This window comes from Equus asinus, chromosome 29, assembly GCF_041296235.1.
Source record: "Equus asinus isolate D_3611 breed Donkey chromosome 29, EquAss-T2T_v2, whole genome shotgun sequence".
Lineage (NCBI taxonomy): Eukaryota > Metazoa > Chordata > Mammalia > Perissodactyla > Equidae > Equus > Equus asinus.
Genome location: NC_091818.1, coordinates 6,818,427 through 6,839,001, shown reverse-complemented (window position 1 = coordinate 6,839,001; position 20,575 = coordinate 6,818,427).

The following is a 20,575-nucleotide window of genomic DNA, read 5'->3' as shown; positions in this document are numbered from 1 at the left end:
CTGATTCAAGCTTGCAACTTCATTGGAAACAAGTGGCCGGACTTGGCGTTCATCACACCTACAGTGCCCTTGTGCCTTAAGCATAATGCAAAGTCAAGAAAGATGTCTTGAGGACATTGAAGAGAAGAATCGATGCCTCCTTTCCAAGGCCCATAGCATTCTTTGCAGGTCAGTCTCTTTTTCCGAAGCTCTGGTGTCACGTGGGCCCACTGGGCACATGGTAATGTGTCCCAAGAGATGTCTTGGAAGCCTTGAAGGAATGGAGCCCTGTCACGCTTGGGGTATGTCTCTTTGTTTGGAAGTGCTCTACAAGGGTGCTGAAAAGCACCCTCTTCCACAGGGCTTCGTTCCTTCGTGAAGGCTGCCCTCCCAGGCTAGTGTGCTCTGTTTGCCTCCATCGAAATTCTCTCCCCCTACCTCTTGCCGTAGAAGGATTATTGATTATGTGTTTTGACACCATATGTAAGGAAGTTGCACGAAAATTAGAACTTTACAGTTGTGTTTCAAGAAAAATAAACAGGCCAGGGTAGAGGATGTAGGGCAAACAAATGGCACACCCTATAAAAATTAAGTAAGCCCGTATCTGGACGGAATCTAGGGGAACGTTCAAGGATCAGGGGTCAAGTTCGAAACTTCCCAAATCCGGAAAAGAGACAGAAAAATATCTTTCCTGGAGAGTGGAATTCATCCGATTTGTCTAAGTTGTCTTGGAAACATTGTGTCCGTGAAGGGGGTTGCCAGGACCACCTCGAATTTGGAGTTTCTGATCTCAGGATGTCAAACCAACCCACATGACCACGTGTTCTCAGTGCTTAGTTTGACCTAGGCTAGGGTAGCCAAGAGTCCTACAAGTGACCGGTGCAAATTCAAGGACAACAACCAAGAGTCACGAAAGCACTCACACCTCACCCTAGAGAACATACAGCGATTAACGAAATACAAACTAATCCCTTGGAATGAAGGAGAACGGACTGATAAGCATGTCTAAGGGAGATAGCTGAGAAAGACCATGACGAGTATACTATGGAAAAGAAAAAGAGGACCCAGAAAATGGAAGGTGAACAGAAATCACACCTGAATTATCCACAATGAAAGGTGATGTCCGTCTTTAGACAGACTCTGCTGGAACGTTTGAAAGTCAGAGAAATTCACAAGCCAAAAAACGGCAGCGAAGGTCAAGCATGGGCTAACTGGGAAGGGTGAGTTATGAGACTGCTCCAAGCAGGCTCTGAAACCTGTATCCAGGAAGCATGCTGGACCTCAGAGACACAATTATGACAAATCCTCTGACATCACAATGGACCCGAAAAACAACCTAGCCTCATCTACACAGTGCTAGAGTTGGGCTCACTAGTATATTTAACTCCCATTGCACTCAACTGCACGTTGCCACTGAACATGTAAGTGGCCGGCCGGTGGTGCAGTGGTGAGGTCCGCACCTTCTGGGTCTGTGGCCCAGTATGGGCTGGGTGGAATCCTCGGTTTGGGCCTCCTCACCTCTGCTTCAGTTGTTCTGGTGCAGGCGTCCGAGGTAGAGTAGAGGCAGATGGGAAGGGACGTTGGACAGGGCCAGACTTCCACAGCAAATACAGGAGCATTGCCAGCAGATGTGAGCACAGCAATGCACTTGTGCCAAAACAAAACCAATTAAAAGTTGCAAAGAACAGAAAAACTGAAGCTAAGGAAAAAAAAAAACAAAAAAACAGGAGCTTGCCATTACGAAGAATAGGATCTCTGTGAATAACCTTAGCAAAACAGGTGAATTCTATGTTAATTCAAAAACTAGCAAACCTTTGGGGAAAGAAACTCAAGAAGACACAAGAAAAAAAAAGATATCGAGGGATCGAGGAATGGAAGGATTAACACACTTGAAAGGTTCATACCGCAGTAAGGAATCTCTGGATTCCATGCAATCCCAGTCAAAGTTGCAGCAGTATTTGCCACAGAGAAGAAGAGAGAATCCTAAAGTTTCTAGCCAGCAACACGAGACCCTGACTAGGCAAAGGAATCCTCAGGAAAACGAACAAAGCAGCACGTGTCACAATTTCTGATTTCAACATAGAGGACGAAGCGCTAGGTACCGAAACGGCACAGTCTGGGCCCCAAAACAGGCATGAAGACCCATGCAAAACAATTGAGAGCCCAGAGCCCAACTCAAACTTACATGGACAGCCCATTTTGGACCAGGGAGCCAAGTGGAGACAGCGGAGGAAGGAGAGTCTCTACAATAAACGGTGCTGGGAAGCCTGCACAGCCACATGGAACACAACGAGAGTACACCATGATGTTACACCTGGCACACACACCACCTGAAATGGATTAAAGCCTTGAATGGCAGACTTGAAACCGTGAACCTTGTAGGAGAAGACCTAGGCAGAGTGCTCTTTGCCATCTGTCTGAGCCGCCTATTTGGAAGAAGCATGTCTGACTGGGCAAGGGCAACAAAGGAAACAAGAAACAAACGGGACCACATCAAATGCACACACTTCTGCCCACTCAAGGAAACCATCAACTGAATACTAAGACACCACAACGATTGGGAGAGGATGTTTGCAAACCACACATCGGACAAGGGGTGAAAAGCCCAAAGATACAATCAACTCGCACGTCTCCACAAGAAAAAAAACAAGCCAATGAAAACCTGGTCAAAAGATGGAAGCAGAGATTTCTCCGAAGAAGACAGAAAGAGGGCCAGTAGGTGCATGAAAACTTGTTCACCATCATGAAGTCTCAGGAAAATGCAAATCCAAACTGCAAGGCCATGGCAGCTCACTGTGGTCAGCATGGCTAGAAGGAAGCAGACAGGAAATAACAAGTGTCAGAGAGGAGGTGGAGAGAAGGGAAGCCTCCTGCACTGCTGGTGGGAGTGTAACCCGGTGCAGCCACGATGCCAAAGGTGTGGAACTGCCTCAGAAGTTTAAGTATCCATGTCCCGTATGACCCAGCTATTAATCTGCCGCTTGCTTATCCAAAACAGTCAGAAAGACTACCGCATAAAGACATGTGCATGGCTGTGTTCACCACAGTCTTACTCCGGATATCCAAGACTTGGAAAGCACCCTGGTGTCCAGCAAGGGATGATTGGAGAAGGAAGATGGGCTATAGCCACACAATGGTATACCACTCAGCCGGAACAAATGATGCAATCCAGCCATTTGTGACCACCAGAATGGCTGTGAGGGTTTTAGGGGAAGTGTAACAAGCCCCAGGGAGAAATTCAAATACCATAGAATCTCACTTACAAGGAGAAGAAAAAGCAAGCACTAACCAACAGGTGGCACTGAACATTTGTATGCGGGCTCCCAGAGGCAAAGAGGGGCGGTGACGGAGGGTGAAAGAGAAGATTAGGCACAAGTGTGTGGTGAGGGCCTGTGATTAGTCTTACACTGGTGAAGATGATGTAAGCTACACAGAAGTCTAAAGCAATGAGGACGTGAATCTGGAAGTTATAGTACGTTCTAATGCAGGGTCATGGCTATAAATTCACCTCAAATCAAAAATCCAAAAAGGGGTCCAGAATGATGTCATAAAGCTTTGGGGGCGGAAAGAGTTTACAGAAGGTGAACTTCCAAGGATGGAAAATCACCTCCAAATGCTTACAGATGCTACAGAAAGGCAGACCATTCCAAATAGGTGAAGAGGAATACTACGAAGAGAACATGATCAGTCCTAAACCCATGAACGAACGGAAAATGTTACCGTCCATGATGTTATTACTAATCACCTTCACGAATAATCCAAACAGGCCCACGTCTTCCCAAGTTCAGGCAAAAGGTTGGTCCAAAAGTACAATTCAGGGCCGGCCCTGTGGTGGAGCAGGTAAGTGCCCACATTCCGCTTGGGCGGCCCGGGCCTCACTGTTTCACCTTACGAGTGCATATCACATTAGTAGTGTTAGGAAATATAGATTTCATGGTATGGTGCGGGCAGAGATCACAAATAAGCAGCAATTGTGAGGATACGTTATCAATACGCACAAGAAAAGGAACCATAAGAATATTACAATCTATGGAAGTATCTGGTACACTTCCCAAAGGCAGAAGGAAGGAAAACTTGTGACCTGCCAAGGTGGAATTGGCAGAGTGCCACGAGATGACACCATCATTGTGCATCAGAACATTCCCTGGGCAACTTCAACTTGTGAGGGAGTCCAGGACTTTTTCTGGGTAAGGTCCACCCATTTTGCCATCTACCCAAGATATAAGAGATAAAACCCAGGATAATCTTACAGGAGTGAAACCAGTGTCTAGAGAGAATGTAGGAGCCCTTTCGAAGTTCAAGGAGAAAGATAGAAACTGACAACAATTGCAGAAAAAGGAAAACTATCCTACCTAGACAGGGTGAGGAGTCAGACTGGTCTGAGATGGCTGTGAAACTCTGTGTGCACGGAGGTTGTCAGGACAACTTCGAATTTTGAGGTCGCTTATGACATCACGGTGAACATGTCCCCCAGGGTGGCCGCATGGTTACAGTCTGAGGATTGGCCTAGGCTAGGCTATTAAAGGGACAGATACCCAGAAACAGGTTTGGCAAACAGAAAGCAGGCACAGAAACTAGAAGAGATAAAACAGAGTCTGATGCAAGGGATAAGAAAGGAACCCTAGGCCACAAGTGAGAATAGAGGGACAGGCACGGAGAGGAGAACATTGTCATCTATTCAAGTCTATGGGGAGGTCATGCTGATTCAAGCTTGCAACTTCATTGGAAACAAGTGGCCGGACTTGGCGTTCATCACACCTACAGTGCCCTTGTGCCTTAAGCATAATGCAAAGTCAAGAAAGATGTCTTGAGGACATTGAAGAGAAGAATCGATGCCTCCTTTCCAAGGCCCATAGCATTCTTTGAAGGTCAGTCTCTTTTTCCGAAGCTCTGGTGTCACGTGGGCCCACTGGGCACATGGTAATGTGTCCCAAGAGATGTCTTGGAAGCCTTGAAGGAATGGAGCCCTGTCACGCTTGGGGTATGTCTCTTTGTTTGGAAGTGCTCTACAAGGGTGCTGAAAAGCACCCTCTTCCACAGGGCTTCGTTCCTTCGTGAAGGCTGCCCTCCCAGGCTAGTGTGCTCTGTTTGCCTCCATCGAAATTCTCTCCCCCTACCTCTTGCCGTAGAAGGATTATTGATTATGTGTTTTGACACCATATGTAAGGAAGTTGCACGAAAATTAGAACTTTACAGTTGTGTTTCAAGAAAAATAAACAGGCCAGGGTAGAGGATGTAGGGCAAACAAATGGCACACCCTATAAAAATTAAGTAAGCCCGTATCTGGACGGAATCTAGGGGAACGTTCAAGGATCAGGGGTCAAGTTCGAAACTTCCCAAATCCGGAAAAGAGACAGAAAAATATCTTTCCTGGAGAGTGGAATTCATCCGATTTGTCTAAGTTGTCTTGGAAACATTGTGTCCGTGAAGGGGGTTGCCAGGACCACCTCGAATTTGGAGTTTCTGATCTCAGGATGTCAAACCAACCCACATGACCACGTGTTCTCAGTGCTTAGTTTGACCTAGGCTAGGGTAGCCAAGAGTCCTACAAGTGACCGGTGCAAATTCAAGGACAACAACCAAGAGTCACGAAAGCACTCACACCTCACCCTAGAGAACATACAGCGATTAACGAAATACAAACTAATCCCTTGGAATGAAGGAGAACGGACTGATAAGCATGTCTAAGGGAGATAGCTGAGAAAGACCATGACGAGTATACTATGGAAAAGAAAAAGAGGACCCAGAAAATGGAAGGTGAACAGAAATCACACCTGAATTATCCACAATGAAAGGTGATGTCCGTCTTTAGACAGACTCTGCTGGAACGTTTGAAAGTCAGAGAAATTCACAAGCCAAAAAACGGCAGCGAAGGTCAAGCATGGGCTAACTGGGAAGGGTGAGTTATGAGACTGCTCCAAGCAGGCTCTGAAACCTGTATCCAGGAAGCATGCTGGACCTCAGAGACACAATTATGACAAATCCTCTGACATCACAATGGACCCGAAAAACAACCTAGCCTCATCTACACAGTGCTAGAGTTGGGCTCACTAGTATATTTAACTCCCATTGCACTCAACTGCACGTTGCCACTGAACATGTAAGTGGCCGGCCGGTGGTGCAGTGGTGAGGTCCGCACCTTCTGGGTCTGTGGCCCAGTATGGGCTGGGTGGAATCCTCGGTTTGGGCCTCCTCACCACTGCTTCAGTTGTTCTGGTGCAGGCGTCCGAGGTAGAGTAGAGGCAGATGGGAAGGGACGTTGGACAGGGCCAGACTTCCACAGCAAATACAGGAGCATTGCCAGCAGATGTGAGCACAGCAATGCACTTGTGCCAAAACAAAACCAATTAAAAGTTGCAAAGAACAGAAAAACTGAAGCTAAGGAAAAAAAAAAACAAAAAAACAGGAGCTTGCCATTACGAAGAATAGGATCTCTGTGAATAACCTTAGCAAAACAGGTGAATTCTATGTTAATTCAAAAACTAGCAAACCTTTGGGGAAAGAAACTCAAGAAGACACAAGAAAAAAAAAGATATCGAGGGATCGAGGAATGGAAGGATTAACACACTTGAAAGGTTCATACCGCAGTAAGGAATCTCTGGATTCCATGCAATCCCAGTCAAAGTTGCAGCAGTATTTGCCACAGAGAAGAAGAGAGAATCCTAAAGTTTCTAGCCAGCAACACGAGACCCTGACTAGGCAAAGGAATCCTCAGGAAAACGAACAAAGCAGCACGTGTCACAATTTCTGATTTCAACATAGAGGACGAAGCGCTAGGTACCGAAACGGCACAGTCTGGGCCCCAAAACAGGCATGAAGACCCATGCAAAACAATTGAGAGCCCAGAGCCCAACTCAAACTTACATGGACAGCCCATTTTGGACCAGGGAGCCAAGTGGAGACAGCGGAGGAAGGAGAGTCTCTACAATAAACGGTGCTGGGAAGCCTGCACAGCCACATGGAACACAACGAGAGTACACCATGATGTTACACCTGGCACACACACCACCTGAAATGGATTAAAGCCTTGAATGGCAGACTTGAAACCGTGAACCTTGTAGGAGAAGACCTAGGCAGAGTGCTCTTTGCCATCTGTCTGAGCCGCCTATTTGGAAGAAGCATGTCTGACTGGGCAAGGGCAACAAAGGAAACAAGAAACAAACGGGACCACATCAAATGCACACACTTCTGCCCACTCAAGGAAACCATCAACTGAATACTAAGACACCACAACGATTGGGAGAGGATGTTTGCAAACCACACATCGGACAAGGGGTGAAAAGCCCAAAGATACAATCAACTCGCACGTCTCCACAAGAAAAAAAACAAGCCAATGAAAACCTGGTCAAAAGATGGAAGCAGAGATTTCTCCGAAGAAGACAGAAAGAGGGCCAGTAGGTGCATGAAAACTTGTTCACCATCATGAAGTCTCAGGAAAATGCAAATCCAAACTGCAAGGCCATGGCAGCTCACTGTGGTCAGCATGGCTAGAAGGAAGCAGACAGGAAATAACAAGTGTCAGAGAGGAGGTGGAGAGAAGGGAAGCCTCCTGCACTGCTGGTGGGAGTGTAACCCGGTGCAGCCACGATGCCAAAGGTGTGGAACTGCCTCAGAAGTTTAAGTATCCATGTCCCGTATGACCCAGCTATTAATCTGCCGCTTGCTTATCCAAAACAGTCAGAAAGACTACCGCATAAAGACATGTGCATGGCTGTGTTCACCACAGTCTTACTCCGGATATCCAAGACTTGGAAAGCACCCTGGTGTCCAGCAAGGGATGATTGGAGAAGGAAGATGGGCTATAGCCACACAATGGTATACCACTCAGCCGGAACAAATGATGCAATCCAGCCATTTGTGACCACCAGAATGGCTGTGAGGGTTTTAGGGGAAGTGTAACAAGCCCCAGGGAGAAATTCAAATACCATAGAATCTCACTTACAAGGAGAAGAAAAAGCAAGCACTAACCAACAGGTGGCACTGAACATTTGTATGCGGGCTCCCAGAGGCAAAGAGGGGCGGTGACGGAGGGTGAAAGAGAAGATTAGGCACAAGTGTGTGGTGAGGGCCTGTGATTAGTCTTACACTGGTGAAGATGATGTAAGCTACACAGAAGTCTAAAGCAATGAGGACGTGAATCTGGAAGTTATAGTACGTTCTAATGCAGGGTCATGGCTATAAATTCACCTCAAATCAAAAATCCAAAAAGGGGTCCAGAATGATGTCATAAAGCTTTGGGGGCGGAAAGAGTTTACAGAAGGTGAACTTCCAAGGATGGAAAATCACCTCCAAATGCTTACAGATGCTACAGAAAGGCAGACCATTCCAAATAGGTGAAGAGGAATACTACGAAGAGAACATGATCAGTCCTAAACCCATGAACGAACGGAAAATGTTACCGTCCATGATGTTATTACTAATCACCTTCACGAATAATCCAAACAGGCCCACGTCTTCCCAAGTTCAGGCAAAAGGTTGGTCCAAAAGTACAATTCAGGGCCGGCCCTGTGGTGGAGCAGGTAAGTGCCCACATTCCGCTTGGGCGGCCCGGGCCTCACTGTTTCACCTTACGAGTGCATATCACATTAGTAGTGTTAGGAAATATAGATTTCATGGTATGGTGCGGGCAGAGATCACAAATAAGCAGCAATTGTGAGGATACGTTATCAATACGCACAAGAAAAGGAACCATAAGAATATTACAATCTATGGAAGTATCTGGTACACTTCCCAAAGGCAGAAGGAAGGAAAACTTGTGACCTGCCAAGGTGGAATTGGCAGAGTGCCACGAGATGACACCATCATTGTGCATCAGAACATTCCCTGGGCAACTTCAACTTGTGAGGGAGTCCAGGACTTTTTCTGGGTAAGGTCCACCCATTTTGCCATCTACCCAAGATATAAGAGATAAAACCCAGGATAATCTTACAGGAGTGAAACCAGTGTCTAGAGAGAATGTAGGAGCCCTTTCGAAGTTCAAGGAGAAAGATAGAAACTGACAACAATTGCAGAAAAAGGAAAACTATCCTACCTAGACAGGGTGAGGAGTCAGACTGGTCTGAGATGGCTGTGAAACTCTGTGTGCACGGAGGTTGTCAGGACAACTTCGAATTTTGAGGTCGCTTATGACATCACGGTGAACATGTCCCCCAGGGTGGCCGCATGGTTACAGTCTGAGGATTGGCCTAGGCTAGGCTATTAAAGGGACAGATACCCAGAAACAGGTTTGGCAAACAGAAAGCAGGCACAGAAACTAGAAGAGATAAAACAGAGTCTGATGCAAGGGATAAGAAAGGAACCCTAGGCCACAAGTGAGAATAGAGGGACAGGCACGGAGAGGAGAACATTGTCATCTATTCAAGTCTATGGGGAGGTCATGCTGATTCAAGCTTGCAACTTCATTGGAAACAAGTGGCCGGACTTGGCGTTCATCACACCTACAGTGCCCTTGTGCCTTAAGCATAATGCAAAGTCAAGAAAGATGTCTTGAGGACATTGAAGAGAAGAATCGATGCCTCCTTTCCAAGGCCCATAGCATTCTTTGCAGGTCAGTCTCTTTTTCCGAAGCTCTGGTGTCACGTGGGCCCACTGGGCACATGGTAATGTGTCCCAAGAGATGTCTTGGAAGCCTTGAAGGAATGGAGCCCTGTCACGCTTGGGGTATGTCTCTTTGTTTGGAAGTGCTCTACAAGGGTGCTGAAAAGCACCCTCTTCCACAGGGCTTCGTTCCTTCGTGAAGGCTGCCCTCCCAGGCTAGTGTGCTCTGTTTGCCTCCATCGAAATTCTCTCCCCCTACCTCTTGCCGTAGAAGGATTATTGATTATGTGTTTTGACACCATATGTAAGGAAGTTGCACGAAAATTAGAACTTTACAGTTGTGTTTCAAGAAAAATAAACAGGCCAGGGTAGAGGATGTAGGGCAAACAAATGGCACACCCTATAAAAATTAAGTAAGCCCGTATCTGGACGGAATCTAGGGGAACGTTCAAGGATCAGGGGTCAAGTTCGAAACTTCCCAAATCCGGAAAAGAGACAGAAAAATATCTTTCCTGGAGAGTGGAATTCATCCGATTTGTCTAAGTTGTCTTGGAAACATTGTGTCCGTGAAGGGGGTTGCCAGGACCACCTCGAATTTGGAGTTTCTGATCTCAGGATGTCAAACCAACCCACATGACCACGTGTTCTCAGTGCTTAGTTTGACCTAGGCTAGGGTAGCCAAGAGTCCTACAAGTGACCGGTGCAAATTCAAGGACAACAACCAAGAGTCACGAAAGCACTCACACCTCACCCTAGAGAACATACAGCGATTAACGAAATACAAACTAATCCCTTGGAATGAAGGAGAACGGACTGATAAGCATGTCTAAGGGAGATAGCTGAGAAAGACCATGACGAGTATACTATGGAAAAGAAAAAGAGGACCCAGAAAATGGAAGGTGAACAGAAATCACACCTGAATTATCCACAATGAAAGATGATGTCCGTCTTTAGACAGACTCTGCTGGAACGTTTGAAAGTCAGAGAAATTCACAAGCCAAAAAACGGCAGCGAAGGTCAAGCATGGGCTAACTGGGAAGGGTGAGTTATGAGACTGCTCCAAGCAGGCTCTGAAACCTGTATCCAGGAAGCATGCTGGACCTCAGAGACACAATTATGACAAATCCTCTGACATCACAATGGACCCGAAAAACAACCTAGCCTCATCTACACAGTGCTAGAGTTGGGCTCACTAGTATATTTAACTCCCATTGCACTCAACTGCACGTTGCCACTGAACATGTAAGTGGCCGGCCGGTGGTGCAGTGGTGAGGTCCGCACCTTCTGGGTCTGTGGCCCAGTATGGGCTGGGTGGAATCCTCGGTTTGGGCCTCCTCACCACTGCTTCAGTTGTTCTGGTGCAGGCGTCCGAGGTAGAGTAGAGGCAGATGGGAAGGGACGTTGGACAGGGCCAGACTTCCACAGCAAATACAGGAGCATTGCCAGCAGATGTGAGCACAGCAATGCACTTGTGCCAAAACAAAACCAATTAAAAGTTGCAAAGAACAGAAAAACTGAAGCTAAGGAAAAAAAAAACAAAAAAACAGGAGCTTGCCATTACGAAGAATAGGATCTCTGTGAATAACCTTAGCAAAACAGGTGAATTCTATGTTAATTCAAAAACTAGCAAACCTTTGGGGAAAGAAACTCAAGAAGACACAAGAAAAAAAAAGATATCGAGGGATCGAGGAATGGAAGGATTAACACACTTGAAAGGTTCATACCGCAGTAAGGAATCTCTGGATTCCATGCAATCCCAGTCAAAGTTGCAGCAGTATTTGCCACAGAGAAGAAGAGAGAATCCTAAAGTTTCTAGCCAGCAACACGAGACCCTGACTAGGCAAAGGAATCCTCAGGAAAACGAACAAAGCAGCACGTGTCACAATTTCTGATTTCAACATAGAGGACGAAGCGCTAGGTACCGAAACGGCACAGTCTGGGCCCCAAAACAGGCATGAAGACCCATGCAAAACAATTGAGAGCCCAGAGCCCAACTCAAACTTACATGGACAGCCCATTTTGGACCAGGGAGCCAAGTGGAGACAGCGGAGGAAGGAGAGTCTCTACAATAAACGGTGCTGGGAAGCCTGCACAGCCACATGGAACACAACGAGAGTACACCATGATGTTACACCTGGCACACACACCACCTGAAATGGATTAAAGCCTTGAATGGCAGACTTGAAACCGTGAACCTTGTAGGAGAAGACCTAGGCAGAGTGCTCTTTGCCATCTGTCTGAGCCGCCTATTTGGAAGAAGCATGTCTGACTGGGCAAGGGCAACAAAGGAAACAAGAAACAAACGGGACCACATCAAATGCACACACTTCTGCCCACTCAAGGAAACCATCAACTGAATACTAAGACACCACAACGATTGGGAGAGGATGTTTGCAAACCACACATCGGACAAGGGGTGAAAAGCCCAAAGATACAATCAACTCGCACGTCTCCACAAGAAAAAAAACAAGCCAATGAAAACCTGGTCAAAAGATGGAAGCAGAGATTTCTCCGAAGAAGACAGAAAGAGGGCCAGTAGGTGCATGAAAACTTGTTCACCATCATGAAGTCTCAGGAAAATGCAAATCCAAACTGCAAGGCCATGGCAGCTCACTGTGGTCAGCATGGCTAGAAGGAAGCAGACAGGAAATAACAAGTGTCAGAGAGGAGGTGGAGAGAAGGGAAGCCTCCTGCACTGCTGGTGGGAGTGTAACCCGGTGCAGCCACGATGCCAAAGGTGTGGAACTGCCTCAGAAGTTTAAGTATCCATGTCCCGTATGACCCAGCTATTAATCTGCCGCTTGCTTATCCAAAACAGTCAGAAAGACTACCGCATAAAGACATGTGCATGGCTGTGTTCACCACAGTCTTACTCCGGATATCCAAGACTTGGAAAGCACCCTGGTGTCCAGCAAGGGATGATTGGAGAAGGAAGATGGGCTATAGCCACACAATGGTATACCACTCAGCCGGAACAAATGATGCAATCCAGCCATTTGTGACCACCAGAATGGCTGTGAGGGTTTTAGGGGAAGTGTAACAAGCCCCAGGGAGAAATTCAAATACCATAGAATCTCACTTACAAGGAGAAGAAAAAGCAAGCACTAACCAACAGGTGGCACTGAACATTTGTATGCGGGCTCCCAGAGGCAAAGAGGGGCGGTGACGGAGGGTGAAAGAGAAGATTAGGCACAAGTGTGTGGTGAGGGCCTGTGATTAGTCTTACACTGGTGAAGATGATGTAAGCTACACAGAAGTCTAAAGCAATGAGGACGTGAATCTGGAAGTTATAGTACGTTCTAATGCAGGGTCATGGCTATAAATTCACCTCAAATCAAAAATCCAAAAAGGGGTCCAGAATGATGTCATAAAGCTTTGGGGGCGGAAAGAGTTTACAGAAGGTGAACTTCCAAGGATGGAAAATCACCTCCAAATGCTTACAGATGCTACAGAAAGGCAGACCATTCCAAATAGGTGAAGAGGAATACTACGAAGAGAACATGATCAGTCCTAAACCCATGAACGAACGGAAAATGTTACCGTCCATGATGTTATTACTAATCACCTTCACGAATAATCCAAACAGGCCCACGTCTTCCCAAGTTCAGGCAAAAGGTTGGTCCAAAAGTACAATTCAGGGCCGGCCCTGTGGTGGAGCAGGTAAGTGCCCACATTCCGCTTGGACGGCCCGGGCCTCACTGTTTCACATTACGAGTGCATATCACATTAGTAGTGTTAGGAAATATAGATTTCATGGTATGGTGCGGGCAGAGATCACAAATAAGCAGCAATTGTGAGGATACGTTATCAATACGCACAAGAAAAGGAACCATAAGAATATTACAATCTATGGAAGTATCTGGTACACTTCCCAAAGGCAGAAGGAAGGAAAACTTGTGACCTGCCAAGGTGGAATTGGCAGAGTGCCACGAGATGACACCATCATTGTGCATCAGAACATTCCCTGGGCAACTTCAACTTGTGAGGGAGTCCAGGACTTTTTCTGGGTAAGGTCCACCCATTTTGCCATCTACCCAAGATATAAGAGATAAAACCCAGGATAATCTTACAGGAGTGAAACCAGTGTCTAGAGAGAATGTAGGAGCCCTTTCGAAGTTCAAGGAGAAAGATAGAAACTGACAACAATTGCAGAAAAAGGAAAACTATCCTACCTAGACAGGGTGAGGAGTCAGACTGGTCTGAGATGGCTGTGAAACTCTGTGTGCACGGAGGTTGTCAGGACAACTTCGAATTTTGAGGTCGCTTATGACATCACGGTGAACATGTCCCCCAGGGTGGCCGCATGGTTACAGTCTGAGGATTGGCCTAGGCTAGGCTATTAAAGGGACAGATACCCAGAAACAGGTTTGGCAAACAGAAAGCAGGCACAGAAACTAGAAGAGATAAAACAGAGTCTGATGCAAGGGATAAGAAAGGAACCCTAGGCCACAAGTGAGAATAGAGGGACAGGCACGGAGAGGAGAACATTGTCATCTATTCAAGTCTATGGGGAGGTCATGCTGATTCAAGCTTGCAACTTCATTGGAAACAAGTGGCCGGACTTGGCGTTCATCACACCTACAGTGCCCTTGTGCCTTAAGCATAATGCAAAGTCAAGAAAGATGTCTTGAGGACATTGAAGAGAAGAATCGATGCCTCCTTTCCAAGGCCCATAGCATTCTTTGCAGGTCAGTCTCTTTTTCCGAAGCTCTGGTGTCACGTGGGCCCACTGGGCACATGGTAATGTGTCCCAAGAGATGTCTTGGAAGCCTTGAAGGAATGGAGCCCTGTCACGCTTGGGGTATGTCTCTTTGTTTGGAAGTGCTCTACAAGGGTGCTGAAAAGCACCCTCTTCCACAGGGCTTCGTTCCTTCGTGAAGGCTGCCCTCCCAGGCTAGTGTGCTCTGTTTGCCTCCATCGAAATTCTCTCCCCCTACCTCTTGCCGTAGAAGGATTATTGATTATGTGTTTTGACACCATATGTAAGGAAGTTGCACGAAAATTAGAACTTTACAGTTGTGTTTCAAGAAAAATAAACAGGCCAGGGTAGAGGATGTAGGGCAAACAAATGGCACACCCTATAAAAATTAAGTAAGCCCGTATCTGGACGGAATCTAGGGGAACGTTCAAGGATCAGGGGTCAAGTTCGAAACTTCCCAAATCCGGAAAAGAGACAGAAAAATATCTTTCCTGGAGAGTGGAATTCATCCGATTTGTCTAAGTTGTCTTGGAAACATTGTGTCCGTGAAGGGGGTTGCCAGGACCACCTCGAATTTGGAGTTTCTGATCTCAGGATGTCAAACCAACCCACATGACCACGTGTTCTCAGTGCTTAGTTTGACCTAGGCTAGGGTAGCCAAGAGTCCTACAAGTGACCGGTGCAAATTCAAGGACAACAACCAAGAGTCACGAAAGCACTCACACCTCACCCTAGAGAACATACAGCGATTAACGAAATACAAACTAATCCCTTGGAATGAAGGAGAACGGACTGATAAGCATGTCTAAGGGAGATAGCTGAGAAAGACCATGACGAGTATACTATGGAAAAGAAAAAGAGGACCCAGAAAATGGAAGGTGAACAGAAATCACACCTGAATTATCCACAATGAAAGATGATGTCCGTCTTTAGACAGACTCTGCTGGAACGTTTGAAAGTCAGAGAAATTCACAAGCCAAAAAACGGCAGCGAAGGTCAAGCATGGGCTAACTGGGAAGGGTGAGTTATGAGACTGCTCCAAGCAGGCTCTGAAACCTGTATCCAGGAAGCATGCTGGACCTCAGAGACACAATTATGACAAATCCTCTGACATCACAATGGACCCGAAAAACAACCTAGCCTCATCTACACAGTGCTAGAGTTGGGCTCACTAGTATATTTAACTCCCATTGCACTCAACTGCACGTTGCCACTGAACATGTAAGTGGCCGGCCGGTGGTGCAGTGGTGAGGTCCGCACCTTCTGGGTCTGTGGCCCAGTATGGGCTGGGTGGAATCCTCGGTTTGGGCCTCCTCACCACTGCTTCAGTTGTTCTGGTGCAGGCGTCCGAGGTAGAGTAGAGGCAGATGGGAAGGGACGTTGGACAGGGCCAGACTTCCACAGCAAATACAGGAGCATTGCCAGCAGATGTGAGCACAGCAATGCACTTGTGCCAAAACAAAACCAATTAAAAGTTGCAAAGAACAGAAAAACTGAAGCTAAGGAAAAAAAAACAAAAAAACAGGAGCTTGCCATTACGAACAATAGGATCTCTGTGAATAACCTTAGCAAAACAGGTGAATTCTATGTTAATTCAAAAACTAGCAAACCTTTGGGGAAAGAAACTCAAGAAGACACAAGAAAAAAAAAGATATCGAGGGATCGAGGAATGGAAGGATTAACACACTTGAAAGGTTCATACCGCAGTAAGGAATCTCTGGATTCCATGCAATCCCAGTCAAAGTTGCAGCAGTATTTGCCACAGAGAAGAAGAGAGAATCCTAAAGTTTCTAGCCAGCAACACGAGACCCTGACTAGGCAAAGGAATCCTCAGGAAAACGAACAAAGCAGCACGTGTCACAATTTCTGATTTCAACATAGAGGACGAAGCGCTAGGTACCGAAACGGCACAGTCTGGGCCCCAAAACAGGCATGAAGACCCATGCAAAACAATTGAGAGCCCAGAGCCCAACTCAAACTTACATGGACAGCCCATTTTGGACCAGGGAGCCAAGTGGAGACAGCGGAGGAAGGAGAGTCTCTACAATAAACGGTGCTGGGAAGCCTGCACAGCCACATGGAACACAACGAGAGTACACCATGATGTTACACCTGGCACACACACCACCTGAAATGGATTAAAGCCTTGAATGGCAGACTTGAAACCGTGAACCTTGTAGGAGAAGACCTAGGCAGAGTGCTCTTTGCCATCTGTCTGAGCCGCCTATTTGGAAGAAGCATGTCTGACTGGGCAAGGGCAACAAAGGAAACAAGAAACAAACGGGACCACATCAAATGCACACACTTCTGCCCACTCAAGGAAACCATCAACTGAATACTAAGACACCACAACGATTGGGAGAGGATGTTTGCAAACCACACATCGGACAAGGGGTGAAAAGCCCAAAGATACAATCAACTCGCACGTCTCCACAAGAAAAAAAACAAGCCAATGAAAACCTGGTCAAAAGATGGAAGCAGAGATTTCTCCGAAGAAGACAGAAAGAGGGCCAGTAGGTGCATGAAAACTTGTTCACCATCATTAAGTCTCAGGAAAATGCAAATCCAAACTGCAAGGCCATGGCAGCTCACTGTGGTCAGCATGGCTAGAAGGAAGCAGACAGGAAATAACAAGTGTCAGAGAGGAGGTGGAGAGAAGGGAAGCCTCCTGCACTGCTGGTGGGAGTGTAACCCGGTGCAGCCACGATGCCAAAGGTGTGGAACTGCCTCAGAAGTTTAAGTATCCATGTCCCGTATGACCCAGCTATTAATCTGCCGCTTGCTTATCCAAAACAGTCAGAAAGACTACCGCATAAAGACATGTGCATGGCTGTGTTCACCACAGTCTTACTCCGGATATCCAAGACTTGGAAAGCACCCTGGTGTCCAGCAAGGGATGATTGGAGAAGGAAGATGGTCTATAGCCACACAATGGTATACCACTCAGCCGGAACAAATGATGCAATCCAGCCATTTGTGACCACCAGAATGGCTGTGAGGGTTTTAGGGGAAGTGTAACAAGCCCCAGGGAGAAATTCAAATACCATAGAATCTCACTTACAAGGAGAAGAAAAAGCAAGCACTAACCAACAGGTGGCACTGAACATTTGTATGCGGGCTCCCAGAGGCAAAGAGGGGCGGTGACGGAGGGTGAAAGAGAAGATTAGGCACAAGTGTGTGGTGAGGGCCTGTGATTAGTCTTACACTGGTGAAGATGATGTAAGCTACACAGAAGTCTAAAGCAATGAGGACGTGAATCTGGAAGTTATAGTACGTTCTAATGCAGGGTCATGGCTATAAATTCACCTCAAATCAAAAATCCAAAAAGGGGTCCAGAATGATGTCATAAAGCTTTGGGGGCGGAAAGAGTTTACAGAAGGTGAACTTCCAAGGATGGAAAATCACCTCCAAATGCTTACAGATGCTACAGAAAGGCAGACCATTCCAAATAGGTGAAGAGGAATACTACGAAGAGAACATGATCAGTCCTAAACCCATGAACGAACGGAAAATGTTACCGTCCATGATGTTATTACTAATCACCTTCACGAATAATCCAAACAGGCCCACGTCTTCCCAAGTTCAGGCAAAAGGTTGGTCCAAAAGTACAATTCAGGGCCGGCCCTGTGGTGGAGCAGGTAAGTGCCCACATTCCGCTTGGGCGGCCCGGGCCTCACTGTTTCACATTACGAGTGCATATCACATTAGTAGTGTTAGGAAATATAGATTTCATGGTATGGTGCGGGCAGAGATCATAAATAAGCAGCAATTGTGAGGATACGTTATCAATACGCACAAGAAAAGGAACCATAAGAATATTACAATCTATGGAAGTATCTGGTACACTTCCCAAAGGCAGAAGGAAGGAAAACTTGTGACCTGCCAAGGTGGAATTGGCAGAGTGCCACGAGATGACACCATCATTGTGCATCAGAACATTCCCTGGGCAACTTCAACTTGTGAGGGAGTCCAGGACTTTTTCTGGGTAAGGTCCACCCATTTTGCCATCTACCCAAGATATAAGAGATAAAACCCAGGATAATCTTACAGGAGTGAAACCAGTGTCTAGAGAGAATGTAGGAGCCCTTTCGAAGTTCAAGGAGAAAGATAGAAACTGACAACAATTGCAGAAAAAGGAAAACTATCCTACCTAGACAGGGTGAGGAGTCAGACTGGTCTGAGATGGCTGTGAAACTCTGTGTGCACGGAGGTTGTCAGGACAACTTCGAATTTTGAGGTCGCTTATGACATCACGGTGAACATGTCCCCCAGGGTGGCCGCATGGTTACAGTCTGAGGATTGGCCTAGGCTAGGCTATTAAAGGGACAGATACCCAGAAACAGGTTTGGCAAACAGAAAGCAGGCACAGAAACTAGAAGAGATAAAACAGAGTCTGATGCAAGGGATAAGAAAGGAACCCTAGGCCACAAGTGAGAATAGAGGGACAGGCACGGAGAGGAGAACATTGTCATCTATTCAAGTCTATGGGGAGGTCATGCTGATTCAAGCTTGCAACTTCATTGGAAACAAGTGGCCGGACTTGGCGTTCATCACACCTACAGTGCCCTTGTGCCTTAAGCATAATGCAAAGTCAAGAAAGATGTCTTGAGGACATTGAAGAGAAGAATCGATGCCTCCTTTCCAAGGCCCATAGCATTCTTTGAAGGTCAGTCTCTTTTTCCGAAGCTCTGGTGTCACGTGGGCCCACTGGGCACATGGTAATGTGTCCCAAGAGATGTCTTGGAAGCCTTGAAGGAATGGAGCCCTGTCACGCTTGGGGTATGTCTCTTTGTTTGGAAGTGCTCTACAAGGGTGCTGAAAAGCACCCTCTTCCACAGGGCTTCGTTCCTTCGTGAAGGCTGCCCTCCCAGGCTAGTGTGCTCTGTTTGCCTCCATCGAAATTCTCTCCCCCTACCTCTTGCCGTAGAAGGATTATTGATTATGTGTTTTGACACCATATGTAAGGAAGTTGCACGAAAATTAGAACTTTACAGTTGTGTTTCAAGAAAAATAAACAGGCCAGGGTAGAGGATGTAGGGCAAACAAATGGCACACCCTATAAAAATTAAGTAAGCCCGTATCTGGACGGAATCTAGGGGAACGTTCAAGGATCAGGGGTCAAGTTCGAAACTTCCCAAATCCGGAAAAGAGACAGAAAAATATCTTTCCTGGAGAGTGGAATTCATCCGATTTGTCTAAGTTGTCTTGGAAACATTGTGTCCGTGAAGGGGGTTGCCAGGACCACCTCGAATTTGGAGTTTCTGATCTCAGGATGTCAAACCAACCCACATGACCACGTGTTCTCAGTGCTTAGTTTGACCTAGGCTAGGGTAGCCAAGAGTCCTACAAGTGACCGGTGCAAATTCAAGGACAACAACCAAGAGTCACGAAAGCACTCACACCTCACCCTAGAGAACATACAGCGATTAACGAAATACAAACTAATCCCTTGGAATGAAGGAGAACGGACTGATAAGCATGTCTAAGGGAGATAGCTGAGAAAGACCATGACGAGTATACTATGGAAAAGAAAAAGAGGACCCAGAAAATGGAAGGTGAACAGAAATCACACCTGAATTATCCACAATGAAAGATGATGTCCGTCTTTAGACAGACTCTGCTGGAACGTTTGAAAGTCAGAGAAATTCACAAGCCAAAAAACGGCAGCGAAGGTCAAGCATGGGCTAACTGGGAAGGGTGAGTTATGAGACTGCTCCAAGCAGGCTCTGAAACCTGTATCCAGGAAGCATGCTGGACCTCAGAGACACAATTATGACAAATCCTCTGACATCACAATGGACCCAAAAAACAACCTAGCCTCATCTACACAGTGCTAGAGTTGGGCTCACTAGTATATTTAACTCCCATTGCACTCAACTGCACGTTGCCACTGAACATGTAAGTGGCCGGCCGGTGGTGCAGTGGTGAGGTCCGCACCTTCTGGGTCTGTGGCCCAGTATGGGCTGGGTGGAATCCTCGGTTTGGGCCTCCTCACCACTGCTTCAGTTGTTCTGGTGCAGGCGTCCGAGGTAGAGTAGAGGCAGATGGGAAGGGACGTTGGACAGGGCCAGACTTCCACAGCAAATACAGGAGCATTGCCAGCAGATGTGAGCACAGCAATGCACTTGTGCCAAAACAAAACCAATTAAAAGTTGCAAAGAACAGAAAAACTGAAGCTAAGGAAAAAAAAAACAAAAAAACAGGAGCTTGCCATTACGAAGAATAGGATCTCTGTGAATAACCTTAGCAAAACAGGTGAATTCTATGTTAATTCAAAAACTAGCAAACCTTTGGGGAAAGAAACTCAAGAAGACACAAGAAAAAAAAAGATATCGAGGGATCGAGGAATGGAAGGATTAA